General features: G+C 42.6%; 1 protein-coding gene across 1 annotated transcript in view; it reads left to right on the top strand.

Moving 5' to 3' along the window:
* Nucleotides 1-3,894: 3,894 nt before the first annotated feature.
* Nucleotides 3,895-23,931, top strand: part of erfl1 (Ets2 repressor factor like 1) — a 127,672-nt gene continuing 107,635 nt past the window's right edge. Inside the window, exon 1 of the mRNA XM_054783062.1 lies at nucleotides 3,895-3,934. The gene's annotated coding sequence lies outside the window, so the exon portion shown is untranslated. The remainder of the gene's footprint in view (nucleotides 3,935-23,931) is intronic.

Below are 23,931 nucleotides of genomic sequence, written 5' to 3'. Positions count from 1 at the left end.
TGGGGATACATGTTAAAAACCTGTTTACATTGGCACAGAGGATCTAAAATTATGTTTACAAATGGCCATTAAGTGGCGATACAGGGTTTTTATCAGACATCAACGACATGTACTTCTCTAGTGCAGCATCATACCACCATGTATGACCTCTGACCCTCTTACTAGTGCGGGGAAGATGGCTTTTACAACCCCAGAAGGATATTTTACAACAATTTATCCAGAGGGTCTTAAATTGGTTTCTGTCTGTTTTTTAAAAATTGGTCATTGTTTTCACATTTGATGCATTTGGGCTAACCCCCCCCTCCTTCCCATCTCCAATACACCGTATCCAATTTTCGCCTTTCTCACATCCAATTTTCCCTAATATTCAGATGATTATGGCCTGATGCTTTCCTTCCCTGTGTTTTCTATCCCATTCCCTTCCTATACTGCTCCATTTTCAGCTGATTCCGCCCCCAACTATTAGATTGGGCTCCATGACATGTGCTGCATGCTTTCAGTGGCGCTCTGTCTCACCTGCGCAAATATGGACCCATATAACACTGCGCAATGATCAACAAATAGAATCATAAAACCTTACATTTATTTAACCTTTTACGTCCAAAAGTCAAACGACAAAAACATTCTACATTGTCATTTTCTTGACAGACAGTCCAGTAGTGTTTTAGGGCCTCCAGTCTGGGAATTGAATTATGGAATCTTATAAAAGTGCAGCTGAGGGGGCTTTTCTTTTTGTGATGTAATTTGAGCGATCCAATTTTCCTCGTATTTACTGCCTATACTTTTTGTCAATTTGCCGGGGGGGGGCAAAGATGGTGTGTGTGTGTGTGTGTGTGTGTTGGCGCCGGGTGTCAGCGGTGTCGTCACACTGCTGTGGTTTTCGGTGTTAGCTGGCCTCTGGGGTCAGCGTGTGGGAAGAGACGGTGGCTCTGTGGATTTTTTTTTTTTTTGTGCCGCCTCTCGGCCTGTCCCTTTGGGCTCTGGCAGGCCTGCATTTGCTCCTCTCATTTACAGGAGGGGTCAAAACGGGTCAAAACACACCGTTTGACTCCAAACTACACACACTGCTCTGTGTGTGTGGGCGTAGATGAAACCGGCTATTTTTTTGTGGACCTTTTTGGTTGTTGTGTGGCTGGTAGGGGTTTGTTACTTCTCTGCCTCTCTAGTCCAAAATGTGCCTGAAAGCACTGCTCACACAAAAAAAGGAGAGAGAAAATGCCCTTCAATTGTGTTGCACTGACTGCTGAAAGTGGACTCACAGCAGACGGAGAAAGGTTGTTTATTCTCCCTGTATCGCTTCTTTGACAGCTTGGTCAAAAAGTGAGGAAGATTTTTCTCCTCCAAGCACCTCTCATATTGTTATTGAGAAACTTTGATGCTTTATAGCAGTGTTTGTCAAACTGTGGTCCGAAACCCTGTGTGGTCTTTGAAGAACTCACATTGTGGGAAATAATGATTTAATCCACTGCTGAAGTTGTTTACCCCCTAATGAATGAAGTCTGATTTTTACCGTTTCACAGTTTTGAGGCTGTTGTTTGGCAACTCAAAGTTTCAGCTTCCTCCGCAGGTTTTTGATGAAATTAAGAGTCCGAAGACTGGCGAAGCCGCTCCATTATTTTAATGTGCGTCTTGGGCTACTCCTTGGTTGCCTTGGTCATACGTTTTGGGTCATTGTCATGCTGGAAGACCCCTCCATGACCCATCTTCAGTGCTCTGGCTGAGGTCAGGAGGTTCTCATCCAAGATTCAACAGTACATGACCCTGTTCATCGTTGGCCCCTCATTGCGGTCTTCCAATACCCTTAGCCTTAGCACGGGATAAAATAATTATTTCCTCCACTGTATGTCCCTTTTCCACCGTGTGGTACTTACTCAGCTTGTCAGGGCTGTATTACCTATTGACGTTTTCTACAGGCAAAGTCAGGTACTACAAGGGACTATTGCTCATGCCTGGTCAACCAGGGTTCTAAGTGTGCCGAGCCGATACCATAAGGGTGATAAATCACCACTGTTTGCTCGGTGATGGGCTAGAAATGACAAAAATAGACACACATGCTAACTAGCTTCGTAGCTTTGTCCGTTTCAGAATTACACTCCACATATTCTGTTTTCAATACGTTTTTCTGATGCTGCTTGTGTCCTCTTGGATATAATTTGAAAAACGGCCACTGACTGAAAGGTAAAGAGACCCTCGTTCTCCTCCATTTTTGTTAGTTAGTTTGTGTATCTTGTCATTGGTGTGGTGTGGTTTTCATAATTACTCGTTGGTCTATTTCGAAGTGTAAAAACCTAGAGTTGAGTGGTTGAACTCGACCTTCTAAATACTTAACAGGTAATGTTGTAACATTTTAGCATGATTAATCGTCGTCTAAGAGAAGACAAAAATGGTAAAAGTCACTGCTAGTTATGTCTCTGAAAAGTATTGCTTTCGTCAATAAATTTGTTCGTTTTTTGTAATTATTGTTATGCTTTTCGGCTTATCTTCACCTATACCAGGGGTCGGCAACGCGCGGCTCTTCAACTTCCTTGTTCTGGCTCCCTTCACAATGCTCGAATATTTTTTGAACACTCGAGTGGGGAAAATAAGCATTTTCGAAAAGAGTTAAAAATATCTGACCGTCATTGCATCTTGGCTGAGTTCTGGCTGGTCATTGGATAAGCGTGAGGAAGGGAATGCAAATCTGTGTTTGCCTGCCTGCGTTCGTTGAGACGTGACAGAGACGTCTTTTCCGCCAGCAGTAAGCTAACCATTAATATGCCCCCCCAAAAAGCAAACATCTTTTAATTCTGCATGGACAAGTTTGTTTGTCTTTTCTACCAACCATTCTGTCTTACCCTGGCTTACCTAGATGCTTGATATGTAGCAAGAAAAAAACAAAAGACGACATTTTCAAAACAAGCACCCATTTTCTGAAGAGTAGCAATTTATTTCAAAGTAAACTTAGACCCGGAACAGTGGCCATCCCTGCAGTACACTCCTGCACACGCAATTGATAGTTAAGTCAAGCAGCGTTGGCCAGCGCACTGAAAGTAAGAGGCTGTCAATCACTGTGCTGCACATTTTTCGAGACGTCAGGTAGTGAGGTGTCACCAACCCCATTAGTTGGCATCCGTTGCACTGTACTTATGTTTGTTGTATTCAGTTGTAACAGGTAAAACTAAGAAAGATTAGAACTTAAGTTTATAAACTGTTATGTTTTGCAGCTCCAGACAATTTTTCTTTAGTTGGTGAGGGGGCAAACTGATTCTTTTGATTAGTAAAGGTTGGCGACCCCAGACCTATATTGACATGTTTGTGTATATCTGTATACTGTATATATTCACCTACAAGAAGTCCAGTTGCCTTGATTCAACCTTTGCCAAATACTACGACCTGCATGACTGAGAATCCACACAGACACTTGACTTATATCCTTATGAAACACAAAGAAAGCCAAAGAACATGTAAGAAACACTTTGAAAAATACTTACTGAGAGTTCCTTTTTCCACCCTTTTTATTTTTCTGGACTCTTGTTTGACATTTGGGCTAAATTTTCCTGTAAAACTAAAGACAACTCAAATTATTTTACTGCTGAATCCTTCAATGTCCAAGAGTTTGCTTTTGGAGTAGTAAGCAGACCTTTGTTTTTCTATATCTGGAAAGTACTGTAGGTGGTTTGCATTTTTTTATGTGTTTGTTTATCTGAAAATGCTCAAGCACTGGTTTAGACAATCATGCCCCCACCCTCTCTCAGGGCCGGCTATGCTACGGGAGTGACTGCTGGTCTCTTGACCAGGGCCTCCCTCCTCCTTTCATCCCACTGTAACCTCTTGCTCTCTCTGTCTCTTTAGCAGCGGGATAGAGATGTGGAGGGCAAGAGAGACTGACAGTGTGCGCTCCCCTGCTCAGTAAATATGAACTTCACCCAGTAGACAAGACTCATTCATCACAGCGGTAAGAAGAGAGGGAACTGGGGAGGGCGGTGGTTGGGGGACAGAAAGGACTAAGAGAAACGTCCAAAAGACAGAGAGAGTGAGAGTGAGGGAGAGAGGGAGGGAGGCAGGCAGGCAGGCAGGCAGGCAGGCAGGGAAGAGGAGGAAGAGAAGTGGGAGGACAAGGAAGCAGATGGAGGGGAAAAGGATGAAATAGAGGAAAATGTTCAGGGTGAAAGGAGAGAGAGAGACATCACAGGATGAAAAGGAGAGACTCAAGGATGAAACAAGGATAAAAGAAGTAATGCATGTATGCATGAGGAATCTATTGGAGGACATTACCAAGAGATGTGTGACTTTTCAAAGTTTTGATGACCGCCACACTTGTTGCTTCTCCACCTTGACATATGTCCTTCAGCTGGAGAAGGTCAAGTTACATCACTGCATTAATCTACATAAACTAAAGCTGTTATAGTGCATCCTTTAAAGCAAACACACCAGTTGTCCAACACTTCTGAATTTCAAATGTTCCGAAAGAATGCGCCTCTAAAGCTGCACAAAGCGAGCATTATCAGATTAGCTCTTACCTTGCATCAGATTAATTCATGTTTTGCTCCCTATTTGGATTTTTGCAACTTTTTGGGTTCCAGAAGATGGGTAAGCCTCAACTGTGGAGAAAATTGCATGTTACACCTTTGTCAGTAAAGCTGGTACTCTCTTACTCAACTTGTTTTTGGTAAACTTAATAGAATAGAATAAGCCTTTATTAGTACCACAATTGGGAAATTCAAGTTTCAGCGCAGCAAAATGGAGAAAAAGTGGCCGTGCGTTTTGACTTTGAAATTGAGTACAGTCGTTCCTCGTTTATTGCGGTTAATTGGTTCCAGACCGGACCGTGATAAGTGAATTTCCACAAAGCAGGATTAAGAGAGAGAGAAGGAATGGCCTTTATTTGTCACTTATACAGAGGTACAAAAGAAATTGTGCAATCACTCATCCGTACATACACAACATACTATACAATATGACTGGGTGGTATAGGACAGGGTGACTGGGCAATAAAAGGGGACGAAGAAAGGAGAGAACAAGTGGAGAGGGGAGGAGAAAAAAAAAAGTCCAAAACTCTGCTCCTATGGGGGAATAGAAAAAACCTTGGCAACATGGGCACAAATAAGCACACTTTAAAACATAAGAACTCGAAACTTGCACCAGGGGAGGGGAGAACGAGATGGAGGTGTTCCAGCGCAGGCCGGCAGCCAGCCACTCATCGCAGCCATATTTCGGCATGTGCCGTGGACCCTGCCTGTCAGCGCTGGGGGATGAAGCGATGAAGGCATGGGAAGGATGAGGGGGGTGTGTGTAGCGTATGTGTATGTGTGTGAGTTTCCTTGGATGCATGTGTGTGTAGGCCTGCGGAAGTCGCACTATCCAGCACACAATGGTGCCTCAGTTAACAAAATGGCATCGCGATAACACAGCAACTGCCATGGAAACGGCCGTGTCCTGCTACCTCAGTCCGCAGGAGTCATTGCGATAACAAAACAGTTGCCTTGGAGACGACTGTGAACGGGTCCAGACAGAGTCAAAAATCAACAGGTGTCCGTGAAAGAAAGGGTGAAGGTTCCAGAGCGTCTCACTACAGCAATCTCCTGCAGGGGTTGTTCTATTTAGTATCAAGTTTAAGTGTTTCAAATGGAGTGAGGAAGAAGGACAAAGTAAGAAGCCAAAAACGTAACACTTCCACAAGGAGTGGGAGGAGAATTTTTTTTTCACTCTATCATGTCGGCATTCCACGGCTGACTCCATGCAGTGTGAAGGTAATGTAATCTAACGTCATGTCTCATCAATGCAACATTACTGACGTCTAGTGACCAGAATACTATATATAAATTGTCTTTCAATATTTTTAGATAATAATAGGCCATAGTCAACCACGAAACAGCGATCATTTATTAACTAATTAATTTTTGAAAAAACGCGACAGAGGGAGGGAGCAATGTTCAAACCGTAGTGAGGGATGACGTAATACTATTTTCTTAAGGCAGTAGTTTTCAAAGTGTGAGTTGGTGTGAGGTGCAGCAACTTGGGAAGTATACGGGAAAACATCTTTTTTGAACCCAACTATTTTTAAAGGCAAAATGAGGAGATTTTTTGTTTAATTAATTTTCCTATACCGCTTAATCGTACATTTTTTGTTTCAACAGCGAGATTCATTCGCACATATGTGCTCTGAGAGGTGGCTCACTGTGCACACTTTGAAAACGCCTGTCATAAGGGATTCCAATAGAAAACACATAGAAAGTAACTGCACGTACTTCAGTTAGCAAACCGAATTGCTGTAGTTGCAATGCAGTGTTTATCATCTCTTTCTTGGAGTAAAATAGTTATTTCTTGACAGAGGTTGATCATGCTTGTGCAGCTCTATTAAGCTTAATTCATTATTGGTAAGCACAGGGGCAAAACAAACCAAAAAAAAGGAAAAATGTGCTGCACTAAATTGACTTAGAGCTTTAAAATTTAAAAAGTAGGCTTAAACACCAGCAAGAACTTCTCAAACTTGCCTTTGCTTTAGGACAACACTGCGTCAATACACAAGACCGTATCTCTATCAGCAAAGGTGTTAATAGATGTATTGACTTGTGACTCTCAAGAATCGTTTGGTCACAGAGATAAATGATGATAGCAGAAAGTAAATTTCTTGTGTACTTCATGTAGTTTTTGTCCACTTTGAATTATTCAGCTGCATGTCTGCGTAAAACTTTGCTACAAAAATAAATAAATAAAATGAAATGAATGTCCTTTCTGGTCTATGTCCTCAATTTCCCTCACTTCGCTCAAACCAAGAAGACCTCCTCTGAATGGTTTTTCCACTCTACAGAGATAGGAGAGAGGGAAGATGATGTGTGACAGATGCCATATTTCGACTTTCTGTCAAGGAGATTAATATTGACACCGTGTGTTTCTTACCAGGGGCTTGTTGACTATGTGTGTTGGGCTTTGATTTCATTATCTTCCGCTCAGACACTTTTTGTTGTTGTTTTTTTACCTTAAGAATCAGACAATAACAGATGTGGCGACTGTAATAGAGACACTGATATTGCATAGGCTGAGTGAACAAGTCATATTGCCGGGTGGCTTGGCCATCAGTCTGTGTGTGCTGTGGAAATGCAAGCCCCCCAGAGGGAAGCCTGAGTTCAGAGTACCTCCAGATTTATCATCCCGTTCTGCTCGGCTATAATGTGGACAAAAACAGCAGTTGACTTACTTCTAAAGGCATTTCTTTGGCTTTCGCAAAGCCATTTAACTTTGTGATATTAGACAAAATATGTATTTAGTAGGCATGCTCCGATCAGGGTTTTATGCTGCAGATACCGATACCGATCGTCCATGAGTGAAATTGGCCAATACCGATCACATAGTTTAAGTGTACATTTTTAAATGTACTATAGGCTAAATCAGGGGTCACCAACGTTTTTTCTTGTGAGTGCTACTGTTACAAAATGAAAATGGCCAAGAGCTACTCATTTTTGTAACTTTTATTTTCATAGCTTATTTCAACCCAAACAAACCGAATATGCTTGTTTTACCAGAACATGAACAAAATGCTGGTATCCACAACTCATATTTTGTATTTCAGAATGCATTTCTTTCTAGTGTTCTCACATTATTTACTGAAAATGTAAATGAAAAGCAGGCTTGCAGGCGCCTCATGTGGTGGTGGGGGACTCCCTGGTCCTCATGGGCACCACGTTGGTGACCCCTGGGCTATATGATATGAAAGGGGGACCATGAAATTTTGACAAAAATATATTTGACTTAGTTTTTAAAAATCACTGGTGAAACTTGGTGGATAAGATGCCTTCTTTAAGGAGAGTTTTAATATGAGAGCACACGAACCCGGATTCCTCCACTGCCGAGGACAGCCGGCCATCCAGTACGACGAATCCGACCACATTTCGGGCTATCCGCCTCCGACTGCCACGCACACACTGCAACATAAGCTGCTGCCCGACCGATGATCACATCGTAAGCTTCAAAAGCTCACCACACCCTGTCCCACCAGTGTTAAGGTTTTTAACGCACCACCCCGGTGAGACATTGTTCGTGCAGGGTGCAAAACGTATTACTCTCACAACAACAGGTAAGTCCCACACGGCAGACATGTTTGTTTTTGGCTTTGTGAAGGGAAAGTCGGTGGGAGACGGTCGCTATAGGCTGGATGCTGCAATGGGGCGGAGCTGATCGGCATTACAAAGCAAGTATATCGTGTTTTGTCACAGAAATCGCCCGGTGGCCGATCGATCAGAGCACCCCTTGTATTTATTATTGTATTTACTATAATTGCTTTAATTACAGCCGAGGCATGCGTTTACATAAACCACAGAGTACATGGTGTTAACTGAAAGCAGCGATGATTGGAGAGAGGCCAATATTTAAGAAATGTTAAAACTCATGTAAAAACTGAATTTTTCGAACTTTAACAATGATTTGGAGTCGCCCTGGTGGTGTCATGGTACACGCTGCAGCCTTTCATGCAGACAGCATGGGTTCCATTCCTTTAATACCGCTGAGTAAGAGTGCACGCAGAGGTAGATAAAGCTGACCACTCTCGATACTTTAAATGTAGCTACTGCTATTGTCTGGACTTAATAAAATGAAAAAAAAATACATCAGGAAGTTGCCTACAACCACAGCTGTTAATGCCAATGTTTTCTGACACGGTGCTAATTACAGATCATGGCAGTTATTTGCCTTTGTAGACCAGGCAACCGACGACTGCTCGGCCCTCGTCTACAGAAAAGAGCAAACATGCAAAGGTTAGAAAAAAATCCCGAACCGGAAGTCTGTACGGCAAATATTATTTGCATTTATCACAAACATTCCCACCGATGTCTGAGCAGACATCGTAGATCAGGCGTCACCAACGTGGTGCCCGCGGGCACCAGGTAGCCCCCCACGACCACATGAGGTGCCCACAAGCCTGCTTTTCATTCAGGTTTTCAGTTAATAATGAAAGAACAGTAGAAAGAAATGCATTCTGAAATACAAAATGTGAGTTGTGGACACCAGCATTTTGTTAATGTTCTGGTAAAACAAGCATATTCGCTTTGTTTGGGTTTAAAAGAAGCTCTGAAAATAAATGTTACAAAAATGAGTAGCTCTTGGCCATTTTCATTTTGTAAAAGTAGCTCTCACAAGGAAAAACGTTGGTGACCCCTGTCGTAGATGGATACACAAACTGGCATCCTCCAGCTTCCTGATTTTGTAATTTCAAAGCTTGCTCACAGTAGGAGAATGAAATCAATAGGGGTCACTTGGGAATATCTTGTAGTCCTCCTTGTGATATGAAAGAGGATCCGAAACAGGAAACGCCACTGAATGTGGAGGAAACAGGGTGGAGCTAAGTAGCTTCTGCACATAAACAAATAGAAAGTCAAGCGGGGGAGATAATGCTCCAAAGAGACCGATGGGGGAAACAGTTGTCGCCACAGACTTTTATTGACTTTCCCTCCCTCCTCCTCCTTTGCTTCACGTGAGCACCAGATAAATTCACAGAGAGCGAGAGAAAGCATAGTGAGGAGAGGGAGAGAGAGAGAGAGAGAGAGAAATGAGAAAATAAATTACTCTGGAAAGATATGACGATAGGCTACACGCGGCTTTAAATCTAAACGGGAATTCCTGACACACTCAACCAATTTGTCACTGCTTTTTTTCCCCCTTTTACCTCTTTTCATTTCTTTTTGGTACATCACTTTTCTCCCTCTGCAGGCCTGTCCAGTTCTTCTTCCCTCCGTGCTTTCCCGATCTTATTCTTCGGGATGCGCTGTTGTGGCACGGCCACGTGGGGGCCGCATCATTGATCTCACTTTCTTTAAACCTACCCGATGTTCTCCCTGCGACCAACTCCTTTTGTCTGTAATTTATGACAAATCCATACATCCATCCACTTGAGCCCCCTTTTCAGCAGCTTGGTCTATAAGTACCATCAGATCTCAGATTTGTGCCCCCATCCTCTGCAGACGTGCTCTATCAAACTCTGAGGGAAAGGAGGAAATGAGATGCATCGCAGAAAAAGAATGAGCCGATCCGGGGTAAAGGATGGCCGGGAAATAGGTGGATGAATGGAATGGAAAAGAAAGAAAACGCAGCCTTAAAATATACCCCCCTCTCTTTTATTTAATTTAGACGCCAGGCGAAAATCGATCCTGCCATTCGATACGCAATCCGAATCAAGGCGAATTAAGCGGGCGGAAATTAACTCTGAAAATATTTTTGATGGAGTGGCTTGTAGTCTCTCGGCCAAATGGACTGCAAAGTGGAACAAATGACAGGGGCCTAGTGGTGGAGACAGCGCCGCTCCATCTTCCATTAGGCCGTAATGGGATAGGTCCAGCCCCCTAGCTCGACTCGGCTGCATTAATCAAAACAGCCGCTATATGAAGATTTATGGTTCTCCACTCCAGCGGAGCCGGTGCTGGAGCCAGTTCTCAGTGTGTATGTTTGAAGGAGGTGGGGGGGGGGGCTCTTGCCGTTCCCCCCTTTCTCCTCTCCATCCATCCTATAGACTTTGCCTCTAAGCGTGGGCCTTCACACAACATGCATGTCGCACCTTTACGCACACGCCTTTTAATCTCAACACTGTGTAAGAGCATCTTGTCATTTTTGCTCAGCGGTCATGACACTTTTGTTGACTCTGTAATATGCATATGAGCCACATCCTTATTCAGATATCAAACTGACTGATGTATGTATGATGACATTTAACAGTTTGAAAAAAAGCCACCACATGACCTTTCGGCTGGCTATAGGACAAAATAAGCAACCAAAATCATCATCACAGCAATCCTAATTCGGATGTTCTGCCTCGGAATTTTGTCATTACAATTCAAATCTAATTTACTTGAACATTAATGCCAGATATTAAAAAAGATTAAAAAAAACGCCTCTTTCTGTATCCAAATTTGCATCAGAATTGAATAATAATGCTCAATAATAATAATACTACCAGGCATCTATTAAAGGTAAGGCGTTTATTGTGGGAGGCTTTTACTTGTACAAATGCATTTTGAGAATATATTTTTGTAAAAAATAAAATACTTCATGAAATTAATGTATTACAATATAATAGGTGATAAAATAAATATAATATAAACTAATGTCTTATAATTTATTGAATTTCAAACTGTAATTCACTGAAGGTTGCATTTCAGCTATATTTCGTTGCTATCATTTTTTAGTTTTAGTTTTTGGGAAAGTACTCCTTTCTTTTGCGTTCAGCCTAAAAAGTTTCCATCCAACTACTCGCTAAATGTATTTCAATTTAATAAGTGCTCTCGTCCGGAAACGGCAGCTTGTTCTTTTGTGGGGGGGTTTTTATACCCCAATTCCCTAATCCTTTTTGGTGCAATATTGGAATATTTAGCAGCCTTTAAACTTAACATTTATTCAGCTATGTTATAATTCAGCTTTACAGATGCCATGTCTGTAGAGCAGACAGTGTGGTTTGTGCTATCTAACGCGACACATTGTGCAGTATCCTCGAGACAAAAAAAGGTGTTGTCTGTTTGAGGTGCAGTGCTTTGTCGTTGCAAGCATACCGTGTGTTTTGTTGAGGCACTGTGTTTATTAGAGGGGAGGCCATTAATTGAGAAAATATTTTTGATTTTGTGAAAACACGTACATTCGTCCCTCGCCCCTTCACGGTTTGAATTTTGTGGCTTCACTGTATCACGATTTTCAATAATATAACAATTAATAAATCGTACTGTTTTGTGTTGGAATACGGCCTATTGTTGGTGAAAAATATGTATATTAAAGCAAATTTTACATATTTTTGGCCTAAATTAAACATTTTCAAGCATAAAAATGGCTAACTGAAGTAAAATGCAACTATAAGGCATTGACGAGGCGCATTCAAAGACACTGAATGATATGTAATTTTGGTCACGCGGCGTCAGCCATGTTACTGTAATGTTCAGTGAAACACACACTCACTAGACTCTATCGCTGGAAGAACAGGCTTTTCTTGCAGATTTGAATTATCTCACAACAGGCACAATAATCCCTAATTAAAAATCCCTAATAAAAGCACAGACTAAGGTTGCAGCAGTAACGCACACCATGCTGCAACTCAACTCTGAACCCCCAACGTCACTTTCTGTCCACCCGCCACTCGGCTCCCCTCGGGAACACATTTATAGAGACGCACGAACACGAGTGTTATTTATGTCTTAAATTACTTATTTACTCTTATGTCTACTATGTTGGGTAATATGAATGTAAATGTGACTAAAGGCATGTTAGTTCATGTCTCAAGGGCTAATCATGTTAAAAACTTTGTTTATATTCCATTTATAAATAAGGAATCCTAAATTCACTTACCACGGTGGAGTCTGGAACCAATTAACCGCTTAAAAAGAGGGATCATTGTAATCCCTTGAGTTTACTGTCTGTTTAAATAGGATTTCATATGCCACTTTCAAGTACTGGACACCCTCTGAGTGGTTTTAAAGTGAGCCTCATTGGATAGGAATGATGGAAACTAGTTCAATCCTTAAGAGTTTTTGTTGTGTCCTAAGTGGTCACCTCTTGTCCGCGCACGTCAGAAACAGCTGGAAAACAAAAGTGTGCATCCCTTTGCTGAGGCTCCTCGCTGAGACTTGAGATTACAAAGGCTGTTGCAAGCAGCTTCTCTCCTCCTCGCCACGGCCAGCTGATTAGGCGGCCCGCTGAGCGTGGCTGTGACAGACAGGGGGAGACCGTGTGCCGGGGAAGAGTAGCTCTGAGCTCTGCTCCAACCCAAAAAACTTGAGGACAAGTTTTGATGAGAAGAGACTGATAGGTGGCTGTTGAGAGACCCTGATTCTGTCTTCATTTGTGTGTTTCTGTAGGCAGAGGATGGATGGATGAACTTGGATGAAGTACTGTAGATGGATCACACACACTCTTCTCAACCAAAGTTTCACCATTCTTTCCTCCTCCTCTCCCTTTAACACCGGCGTCTTGTCAGTGTTTTTTCTCCCTCCATTATTCCTGTCGCCATCCCCTCTCCTGCCCTCTGTCTTATTCATCCTCTGTGTTCTCCCATTCCTTGTCCTTTGGCCTCTAACTCTTGCATGCAGATAACAAGTCCAGCACGGAGACATCTCTATATCCTTCTAACTCTCCTTTTCTTTAGCAGCCTTTCCCCCTTTTTTCTTTCTTCATCTTCTCCTTGTGAGCAAAAGGGGAAGCTCGCTGCCAGTTTCAGTCTGCCGAAGGGTTTATTTAAATTAGAAACGCTTCAGTGTCCTCACTTCCCTGCGCTCACTCCCAGCCCATGTTGCCGGGGCGACTCCCCCTGCCTCTCCTCACGGACAGCCTCGAGGGCCCCGTCAATGCCAAACAACTTCATTTTGTAGCTGGAAGTGGTGTAGAGCCGGGTGGGAAGGAGAGAGGAAACGAGTGAGGAGAGGAAAAGTATGGTGGTGGGAGTTGGTTTGGGGGGTCAGTGGAGAGCTGTTCTCAAATTCTTCCTCTCACAGCTCATTCCACCCAGATTAGGACCCGTGAATGGCTTTGGGATACCTGGCCTCGGAAGTCCCCATCTCACTGGGATACAAGCATTACCCTTTACTGTCATTATCACACACTGACTGCTGAAGTTTACAATGGAACCTCTACAGTCCAACTGCCCAAAGTTTGAGGAATTGTCAAAATATAATATATAATATAAAATATACAGAGGAACCTCAGTTTTCATTATCAATCTGTTCCAAAAGGTCAGACACAAACCCAAACATAGAAAACACTGGCCCGATTCACACTCTGTAACGTGTCTCCCTAAAACCATTCCACCTGCAACCTGTGTTAACTAGGAATCTTTATATTACAGTCATATTGTAACAGACGCTACCCTCATCCTACGAGTTCTTTCTTAAATTTGATAGTGTTTCTCACATTCTTGATCATAGTTCTGGCACTTAAAAAAAAAAAAGCAGTACTGTCTGACACTCAAATACGCAGTGCGCTTGAACGCCTCATCAGCACAGGGCACACAGTGCTTATTCGGAGGAAGAAAGCAGCAGATACTGAGTTGTTCATCATTCTGTGTGCGTTCTATAAACAAATAAACCACGCACACACACACATAATAAAGATGATTAAAGGATTACATGGATGGAATCTGTCTATATTCAAGATTCAAGATTCAAGAGAGTTTTATTGTCATGTGCATGGTAAAACAGCAGTTATACCATGCAATGAAAATCTTATTCTGTTCATCCTAGTTCATCATAGTGTCCCAACTTGAAAAGAACATCGATCCATTCTGCAGTGACTGAGTGCAATGATACTGAGGAAAAATGACTAGTTTGTTAGACGCACTGTTTGGGCATAGGTACGATAATCGAGACAGTGTAGGAAAATTTTGGTATATTTTTGGCAATAATTTTTGTCAAAAACCGAATCCTATGAAAACCAGGGCGTACATAAACCAAGGTACCACTGTAAAAAGGAAGTCACGCAAAGGAGCACAAAGACTCCGTCACCTTACAAGCCTTTTTTGCGTAGAAATCCCGCAAAATTGGTGCGTCGGTATCGTATCAGTAGATCCCGACTTAATTTGTACCTTTTTATGCAGAACGGTAAAGTCTATGTGTGTTACACAGTGTCTTGGATTCTGACAATTAGATCATTAAATGTGTGAAAAATGCTGTCAACACAATAGTCTCGTGTGTAATTTGAGGTTTTAATTGCAAAGTATTCTTTCACACAGGTAGCGACCTGCCTCTGTTACTTGCAGCTTCGATACTGCCTCAGAAGTCGGAAAATTGTGGCGTCTTAATCGTCTGCTCCATTTTGCGTAGGTGCTGTTCATATAGAAGAGCAACACGGGGGAAAACAGCATTTAGACTCACTGTGTAAAGGACTAAAGTTAGTTTTTATACCCCTTTGCCATTCACCTTTGATGTCACAACTCAGTGTCATGTTTTTAACGTTTGGTTAACTTGTTTTTGCAATTTAAAACACTTAAAACGGGGCTGCCCAAAGTCCATCCGTGGGTCATATTGCAATTTTGCATCCAAATTTTTTTATCGGCCCACCACATAGTTAAAGGGAACAATACTAATTTGAACTAATACTAATTTGCTATTTGCTTTGCCACCTATAACTGAAGCTGTGTAAGTTTTGCATGTCTTGACCTACAGTAGATTGGTTTTAACATTTTAACAAGCAAGAAAGTAAAGTGGACCTCAGCGGTAAAAAGTTTGGACACCCATGACTTAAAATTTTACTCAGTCTTGTTGCTAAAAGTTTTCTGATGGCCACAGTTTGACCCCGAAACAGATTTTTTTTTTCTCAAAATCCGAATGTCAAAAATCCAAAGAGCAAATCTATTATGTATTTGCGATATTTTCCTGACGTGCACATATCTCCACTTCATCGGGAAGGGGTCAGTCATCACGCCTAATCATCTCCGCTGTTAACAGCGGACCCTTGCTCCGATAATCCTTCCATCCTCACTCCCTGGGTTCTAATCCCCCGTTGCGCGCTCCCCTCCTATATAGCCCCCCTCTCCTAATCCATTAACACACAATTATTTTGGGGGGGCTGACACGGGCTGAGGGGGAGGAAACGAGGTGTGGAGAACACAGAGCGAATGTCTCTTTTAATGGCTGAGTGACACAAAACGAGTTCATAGATCATGGAGATTATTAATACCACTGTTAGACACCCCTCACCAAGGCCAACACACACATTGTATCTCACTCGCCCCCCCAGCACACATCTTCATACGAGCTGTCGTTCATGCTCGGCGAATCGGCATAAATTTCATTTGGGGTCGTTTAAACAATGCTCATTACAGCAGGCGGGTAAGAATCGCATTTGCAACAACAATTACAAGTGTTGCAGGCTATTATTCATGAGCTTGTTTCCTTATGATGCGTCTGCCGGGGTGCTTCTAATGGCGGTAATTGCAGGTTTGATCTGATTATTGCGTATAGCGTGAGGTGAGAGATTCTATGTGACTTGCCGGTAATGACCAGGGAAATGTGGCCTTTATACGGCAGCGGGGACCCACGGGGAGAGGAGATTGAAATGCTGGGATGTGGTGTGTGTGTGTGTGTGTGTTTGTGTGCGCGAGTCAATGACCTGTCCGTTTAACCGGTGGGATTCTGGGGAGATGGCAGGCAGGGAGCCGGGCGTCCCGAGAGAGCATGGTCTTGGGAAATCAACTTTTGCCAAACAAGCGGGGAGCTCCATGGCAGCTGGCAGCCAATATGCACACTCCCACTCACCATAGTTCCTCGTTTATATGCAAAGAGACCACTGAAACACACCGGATCCGACAGCCTGCCTTTGAAAATTCCTAGTCAGGCAACTCCACAAAAAACATTTACACAAAGTTAGACATGTTTGAATTGAATTTGCTTGTTTAAATGCCTGGCCATTTCTGAACACTCGTGGACCTGTAGGGGGCAGTAAAGTCCGCAATCTTTTGTGAAGAGTTGATTAGATCAGTGATTTTCAACTGGTGGGTTGTGACCCAAAAATGGGTCGCTGGTCTTGCCCAAAAAAAAAAAAAGTGTAATGACCCAATGTCCCTGAACATGTGCCATGTTAATGGGCGACTTGGCCAAGCTTGAGCAGGAGGGGAAGTACATCGAGTGTGAACTTACCACAGCTTGAGCGCCTTTGCATCGACTACAGAAGAGCATGCTGTAAAGCGACAAGTGTCTCACCGCTCCAGCTCACGTTGTGTTGCTTGGGGAATTCCGCCCGCATTGATGACTCTCAGGTACAGTTTCATGCAAAGTTCGATCTATTCATGCCCAGTTACATCTATTGACCCAGGCAGAGGGGTAGTTTACAGAACAAATAGATCTCCTATTATGATTATTCAACTTACTTTTTGTTTATCAGCGGAGTTGAATGTCTCACTTCCCATCCAGGTCCAAGTTGAGGTGTTGTCATTTAACTCCTCACATATACTATGTACTGAAAATCTTTACACACACTTTTTGTTGAAATATTTATGAATTTGTGGATAAAAATGTATTGTTCCTGAGCAGGATATAATGCTTGCAACACATTAGAAAGTAAGTGCCCTCTGTGCAGTTGTGTAATTGTTGCAAACAGGCCCTTTTTAAATCTAAAATATTTAAGGCATTTTAGTTGAAACATTTCCGCACTTTGGGTCATCAAGAGGTGGTGGTGAGTCCTGCAGCCAAACCAGTTGACAACCATTGGTTTAGATAATTTAACTGATTTTTATTTTTTTTAATCTTGACTCATACACAGTTCCACTTTAAATAAAAAATCCTGGACCCATCCCACACTACCCCTCAAAGTTTTGTCAAAAAGGGTTGTGTATTTTTTTTTAAGTCACGCTCATGATAGAAAGTAATAAAGTCTGCAAAAACAAATATGCACTTAGCACATGTAATAATATGTTGTCAGTGTTTGTGGTAGCCCGCAAATACAGTATGTTGCTTTTCTATTAGGGATGGGCGATTATGGCCTAAAATCTATATTGCGATATACATTGCAGCCTTTGGCTGCTGACATATGCGGTAATGTTTTTCATCATTTCCGGTTTTTGAACGTGTGTGCTCACAGTGTAGTTGGTCAACGTAGCTGTGTAGTGTGCCTTTACCATCAAAAGAGCCATTTTGCCTCCTCTTCCAGTAAAGAAAAATAGTCTGGAGCCGCAAAACATTACACAGCTTATAAACTTTTAAAAGTTTTAATCTTTTTTCAATTTCCCCTGTTCCAACAACACAGTTCAACTAACAGAAGTGTGGACTGCACGTGTAGGCCTACTTTGAAATAATGTAAACACTGAACTGTATTGACCTTTTTGAATTGTTCTCGTGTTAAAATTAAAACAAGATGTAGCCAATTTTTACATTTAAAAATCCCATCAGAGTTCACATATCTGCATATCAGTGCTGTCTGCTCAGTATCACTTCACAATTTATATCACAGTTTGCCTGCTGGTGACGTTTGTTGCCATTATTCTTCATAATTCTGTATACTTGCTCTCTTGAACGTTGTCACTTTGCTATAAGTTACAGTATTTCTTAAATTGTGTTTCTGCTTCTCACATGCCTTATCGTAGTTCTGGCACTTGTAATTTTATTTGGCGTCATGGTGGGTTATTTTGCAGTCTTACTCAATACAAAAAAAAAGCACAAGACTGTCTGACACTCAGCAAATACGTAGTGCGCTTGAACGCCTCATAAGCGCAGTGCACACAGTGCTTATTAGGAGGAAGAAAGGAGATAGATACAGAGTTGTTGATCATTCTGTGTGCGTTCTATGAAGAAATATAAATCATAATTATTCAGCTTGTTGCTGAAGAGCCACATGCGGCGACTGTTACTAATTGCTTGCTAGTATCCTGTTCATAGCTGGTTACTCCGCTGTAATGCTGTTCCAGCTAGGCTTCTGTGAAAATGTACTAAGCACTCCTGTTGTTTCGCTACTTTACACTGAAGCTAGATTAGCGGCGAGCATGGCTTCTCTTTCTCGTCGTTAGCTATTCCTTGTGTCAATGACACTTCTAAGAAATGTAGTTTACATGACGCCATTCAGGTGAATATTAGTAACTTAGAGGAGCAGCTCCGCATCGTGGAAGGACATACTTTAGCCATTCTAGCTAGCCCCCTCTGTTAGGTCTATATCATATTGACAACGCGTTGCAGCTTGTCGGTCTCTAGATGCAACATGCATTATCACGATAGAATTAAAATCTCTATCGTAGGCCAAATTTTTGTCCTGTACATACATTGTTTACATAGAGTGTTTACATGCACGGATGAAGATGCGCGGTCTCCATCCTCTGTGGAACACATATACAACGATGGACAGGCGACATCGCGCAATGATATGACGGGAGAGAAAGCAACGCCGAGCAATTGCAAAGTCTGATTTAAAAAAAAAAAAAAAAAAAAAATTTTAGGAGGCATTTTTGTGACGCAAATTTATTACTCTTTTGAATGCATATTGTTTTGAGAAGCCAAACTCTTTACTTGAGTGCCCCCACCAACTAACCGGGACTTCGTTCCTCATCACCGAAATCCGACCAGAACTCTGCTCACGGGACGAAGTGGGGTGTTAGTCACCATTGATGCACTACACTGCTGATGGGGATGTCATACATGTCGTCCAATCCGAACTATCCCTTTAATCTTGGCTCTATCATGACGTCATGCTCTTCTTTAGACCGCAAAGTAGTTGAGACTGAATCAACAGCACCCCTGCTAAGTAGTGCACTAAGTGGAACTACGGTAAGTGAGTCATCAACAATCAGTTTCAGTCAATCAGTTCTTTCTTTGATTAATTGATTATGTTTGTCCCTATAGTTTGATTATCAAAAATGGTTTTACTAGGGATGAGACATACATTTGACAAGACAGAGCTGGAAACGGCTCGTGTTGCGTCGGTCACTGCCGGTGTTTTGGTTTTTTTGTCTGCTTGCTTCTAATTTGGCTGGTGATATAAAGTCAGTTAGAAAACTTTGCTCATAGTACTGAACGCGGTGCTTTTGAGAAAACTACAGCGAATAGGCCTGACAGATTATTTCACCAACTTCACACAGATCATTAAAAAAATAATGAAATAGTAAAGTCTTACAGATCACTTACACACATACACAGTACACATATAGTTGAATAATAATAAATACAGCAACTTCTGATCAATCCAGGTCAATTTCAGACTTTAAAAATGTACCTATGCAATCCCTACCCATTGCCGGTTAAACCACGCCCACGTCCGGTTTATGCCCCTCCCACTCCAAATACACATTAGATGGGGGAACGATACAGATGTAGATAGTGGTGTACTTGCTCATCCCTAGTTTTTACCAAATATAAATGCTGTTTGAAAGCCATTTTTTACAGTCACTTGTTAAAATGTCAACATTATTGTCATAATAATATGACTTTATTCCTGTACGTCTACATAGTGTCGTTATAATAGCTTTTTTGCTTTGAACATCGCAACTTTTACTTTTCACTGTGACTCTTCATCATACGGCTGTTTGTACAGAAGCTAACTCACTTCTCATTAGAATATGCAAAATGCAATACAAACAGCCTAAATGTTCCACTTTGTACAGTCCACATCCTAATTTGGATGTTGCAGCCAATAACAAAAAAAGTCTCTTTAAAAAAAAAAAAAAACAACAAAAAAAAACAGCTTACTTTATCACCCCATTAAGTGAGCTGGGCCTCCTTGTGAGCTGTGCTGGTGCCAGCTCATTGATTCCCTCACTAATCATTCTAATTAAAACGCCTTTTATTCATTCTGCTGCTTTACATGGCAGCCAAGTACTTCCATTTGACAATCAATTGCAACATGCAGTTGCAGAAAATCCTTTTTTTTTTTTAAACTTCACTCTTCAAGCAGTCCTGCAACACACACACACACACACACACACTTTAATTAAAGAAAGATAATGTTGCATTTAGCAAAAAAAAAGTTAAAGTCAACATGCTGCTATGCTTTAAATGCCTTTTGTTGCTGCACAGTTCTAAATTGCTCCCTTTTGTCCATGCACAAAAGAATGAAGAACACCAGGAATTAGATAATTAAAACGCACCTTTACAATTACACGTTGTCCCAAGTCTGTCCCCCTGTGATGGATGCATGTTTATGAGTCGTTCCGCCACAACATTTCTTGTCCTGGTGATGCATCCATTCATCAGTTGATTCCCACTTAGAATAAAGCACCTCCCTCCCGAACCGTCTCGAACTAATTAAGCAAGGCGTTAATTAAAAATATTGTTATGGAAAAAGTTAATCGTGCTTTCAAATTATTGATAACATCCTTTAGAGCGGTGATCGGTCTGGCAGACATTAAAAGCGTTGAGAAATGTGACAAAACTGTTAATCAAATAAGATATTAAGGCGGTCTTCACGCACACGTACACATACACACGCACACGCGCGCACACACAGACAGACGCTCCTCCCGAGCATGCGCCTTCACGCCTGCACTATACTAAGGCGGTCCATCATCCACACCGGCGATGGGAGCAATTCACCCATAAACTGCCCCCTTTCGCCCATAAATAATATTCAAGTCGCTCTATTGTTAAGTGAAAAGTTGACTGCTGTTTGATTTCTCTCTCTCTCCTTCTCGCTCTCTCTCTCTGTCTCTCTGTCTCTCTCTCCTCATGTTTTTTTCCTTCTTCTTCTTCGTCTTCTTCTTTTCCGCGGCGACCTCGGGTTAGGACTCATACATCACGGGATGACAGCTATAGAAAGGCCCTAAATTAGCAACTAAATCGAATATTGATCAGCTATGTGCCGCCCTGCGAGTCGCGCCTCCTTGCTGTTTTTTTCTCCTCAGAAAGAAAGAAAAAGAGAGAGAGAGGAAGGATGGAGGGGGAGGCAGGATAGCGGGGGAGGATGGAAGGAAGGATGCGTGAAAGGTGCTTCTCGCTCCTCTGTTCGACTTTTTAGTGTAGATGTGTGGATTGTTTGTTGCCACTTCATTTGCATGCACAGATAAACAGTATAAATAAAAAAAATTAATAGAATATAAAGTGCATGAGATACGTTTTCCTTTGCAATGTATGCAGTTTGCATGTGCTTAATTAACCCATTAAAAGGCTACGGTGGCCGAAAGATACACACGCAGCTGGCCAAACGCTCTGATCCAAAGGCAAAAACACACCATAAAACGTATGCTGCAATGACGTCAACCCGGCTAGAAAGGGTGCCATACATAGAGCGTGGCTCTCTTTAAAGCTTTTAAAACCAATTCAGCTTGAACATGTCAAATATTAAATATATATATTTTTTGGGTGGGGGTGGTTAACCCTTTAAAGGCCAGTATGTTTCCCACATATTTTATTTAAATTAAATCTTATGCAAGTAATTATTATTATATTTTTAAAAATATATTATTAATATTATAAAACATATTTGTAAAAATAAGACAAAAAATGTCAGCTTCCCCAAAACTACTGTAAAGATATTTTTTTCTACATTTCAAGTATTCACTTATTAATACTAATAGATGGCCGTGAGATGGTCAACAATGGGCAGTAACATTGATCATCATGCACAATTTGTGTTTTATGTAAAACTCACAATCAAGGCCCTAAGGCCAAAAACTGTCAACGTCCCAAAAACTGCTGTAAAAATATTGTACATTCATATTTTGTATACTTTTTTTTTTTTTTTTTTCCCCAACGACTTCAGCCTGCTCCTCCGAGAAAATCACCACCTAATTGTGGGGGAGGGGTCTGAGTGCCCAGGCAATATTCCCCTCTAGGTGATGGGCCATCTCTCACCTCCGGCAGAACTTCATCTGTATCCCGAGGAAGGACAAGGATATTGAGTTCGAATGGGCAGTATTTCGTGCCTTCATTGCTGAGGCAGTTGATCAGAGCTTGTCGCAATGTGGTCGGTGCCAGTCATGGTGGCAAACCCTGAACCCTGACACCGGAGGTTAGCGCTGCCGTCAAGCTGAAGAAGGTGTCTTAACAAGCATGGATGGCTTGTGGGAATCCTGAAGTAGTTGACAGGTACGGTCAGGCCAAGCGGCATGCTGCTAGTGGTTGAGGCAAACACTTCAGTGTGGGAGGAGTTTGGCTAGGCTACGGAGCACTACTTTTGGTCAGCTCTAGAGAGGTTCAGGTAAACCATTTGATGCCACAGAAGCGGGAAGGAGTGTCCAGTCCACACTGTCTACAGTGGGGATGGAAGCCTGCTGATCTCAACTGAGGATATAGTTGGGAGGTGGAAGGAATACTTTGAGGCCCTTCTCAATGCCACTGACATACCCTCTGCAGAGGAAGTTTGAGGACATTAACGCAGACATGTTCATCACCGTGGCTGATGTATCTGAGGTAGTCAAAAAAGTCCTCTGTGACAAAGCTGCAGGGGTGGATGAGTTTTGTCCTGAATTCCTCAAGGCTCAGGACAGTTGTGGGACTGTCTTGATTGACACGTCTGTTCAACATTGCGTGGAAATCAGGAACAGTACCTCTAGATTGGCGGTCCCGCTTTTCAAGAAGCGTGATCAGAGGGTGTGTTCCAACTACAGGGGGATCACACTCCTCTGTCTCCCTGGAAAAGTCTATTCCAAAGTGCTGGAGAGAAGGGTATGGCTGTTGGTTTAACCTCAGCTACAGGTGGTGCAATGTGGCCTTCGTCCCAGTTACAGAACACTAGACCAGTGCTACACCCTTGCAAGGATACTACACTACTATGTGCCATTCGGTCCTTGTACAACCGCAGCAGGAGCCTGGTACACATTGGCAGGGGTAAGTCGAGCCTGTTCCCAGTGAATGTTGGCCTCCGCCAAGGCTGCTGTTTGTCACTTACTCTGTTTGGAGGCCTTAGGTTCTTGTCTCTGCTATTTGCAGATGATGATCTAGTTTGCCTCACTGGTGAGGTGTCCGGGCATGCCCATGGGAGGAGGCCCCAGGGCAGACCTAGGACACGGTGGAGGGATTATGTTTCACAGCTGGCCTGGGAAAGCCCCGATGTCTCCACAGTGGAACTTTAAGAGATGGCCGGAGACCGGGAAGTCTGGACTTCCTTTCTAAGACTGGTGCCCCCGCGACGCTGACCTGGGTAAGCGGAAGAAAATGGAAGGGAATGGACTTCAGCCTGAACAGTATATAGCCATATATTTTTATGGCTTTTAAGCCTTTAAAAGCAAGCATGTTACATAAAGTTCAAATGAGGCCCCTTGTTAGGCGCTGTGTTTATGGATCACTGGGTGCTGTTGCATCGACCCCACTCCTCCTCCTCTTCCCTCATCCACGCTTCTGCCACGAGTGGGAGGCCGACAGCTCGCTCCCGGTGTGATGACACCATCTAGAGAGCAGTTCATGGTGGTGTCTTTTCCTCCCGCCTCTCTTCTTTCCTCTCTCCGTCTGTCTTCTCCTCTCCCTGGGAAACATTGTATGTCCCGGGTGGGTGATGAGCCAAGCCCAAGGCCGGTGGAGTGGGTGGTCAGGGTTACGTCGGGTCAGTGAGATTAACGCCTGGACAGCAAAAGGGCCGTCA

The sequence above is a fragment of the Dunckerocampus dactyliophorus genome, chromosome 7 (genome assembly GCF_027744805.1).
Source record: "Dunckerocampus dactyliophorus isolate RoL2022-P2 chromosome 7, RoL_Ddac_1.1, whole genome shotgun sequence".
NCBI lineage: Eukaryota > Metazoa > Chordata > Actinopteri > Syngnathiformes > Syngnathidae > Dunckerocampus > Dunckerocampus dactyliophorus.
Note: the sequence above shows the minus strand (reverse complement) of the source record. Positions and strands in the feature narration are given on the sequence as shown.